The sequence below is a fragment of the Pseudophryne corroboree genome, chromosome 12 (assembly GCF_028390025.1).
Source record: "Pseudophryne corroboree isolate aPseCor3 chromosome 12, aPseCor3.hap2, whole genome shotgun sequence".
Lineage (NCBI taxonomy): Eukaryota > Metazoa > Chordata > Amphibia > Anura > Myobatrachidae > Pseudophryne > Pseudophryne corroboree.
The window spans coordinates 67212835-67214002 of record NC_086455.1 but is presented as its reverse complement, the minus strand read 5'-3'; the positions used below and the strand labels follow the sequence as shown (position 1 = coordinate 67214002).

The window sequence follows — 1168 nt, the reverse complement described above, 5'->3', positions numbered from 1 at the left end:
CTATTAGGACTCTGTATGTCTGCAAACAGGATCTTAGTCTTGTCCTGTGCAGCATACCAATTATTTAAATTTTTGTGTCATAACAACTGGGTACATTAACTCATATAGCTTTCCCCATTAGGGGTATATTACTCACATCAGATTGGGTCTATTTATATGTAGTTCATATAACCTCTTATTGTCTCAAATCTTTAAGGGATATATTATTTGTATCGACACTATCATTTCGCATGGTACAGTACACCTAGCAGTTTGTTTTATGCTGCCGGTACCGGGTCACAATACCCAATACAGCTTACTCTTTCAGTTTTTCAATTTCTGTGTTTATGTGTATGTCTATCTACTCTTTAGGGGCTATAAAAACCATTACTTGCCTAAGGTTATAACTTTCATACGCTTAAGACCGTCTGAGGTCGGTCATTGGGCTCAGCCCCACCTAATTGTGTATACCTCCTAATGACAGCTTAAACCTTTGCATTACTCTATCACAGATATTAACCTTATATCTTCTTAATCTGTGTTCACCAATTTTCGTGGACTCTCATTCACGATTCTCGGGATAGAGTACCACACCAGTGGAATCTCCTAAACCGGGTCTAACGTGGAAAGCAGATCCACATATTTTCACGTACTGATCTCATCCGCAATTTCCCTTTCCTATCATCTTTTCTCTCAGTTTTCAATTTCCTATATAGGTGCACTCTCATTGGTGTACACATAAATCCCTACGACCATACCACGCTGTCAGTGCCCGATCTCGTCCGATCTTGGAAGCCAAAACAGCGTTGGGCCAGGTTAGTATCAGGAGAGGTGACTGCCTGTGAATACCTGGTGTGGTAGGTCAGGAATTAATTTCCGCTCTTATGTGACCAATACACACCAGCAGCAGTATCACCACTAATTTTACTTTCTCTTTCCTCTATTACTTTCAATATCTATATCAACTGACCATTACTTCTTGCTCACAATTCCTGCCCGCAAATAGGGCCATGGCATGCTGTTAATACTCAGGTGTATAATTCCTTGAGTGGTGACCACTGATTACCATTCCAGCTAGTCTTAGCCTAATTATTTTGAAACTGTGTTGTGACAAAAAAAACCCCGGTTCCATTAATACAGAATTACTGTACTGGTCAGGGGAAATGGGGGTATGACTACTCCATGTCTA

At 40.4% G+C, this 1168-nt stretch overlaps 1 pseudogene; it reads left to right on the top strand.

Moving 5' to 3' along the window:
* The first annotated feature begins 723 nt into the window (after positions 1-723).
* Positions 724-843, top strand: LOC134981670 (5S ribosomal RNA; annotated as a pseudogene).
* The last annotated feature ends 325 nt before the right edge of the window (positions 844-1168 follow it).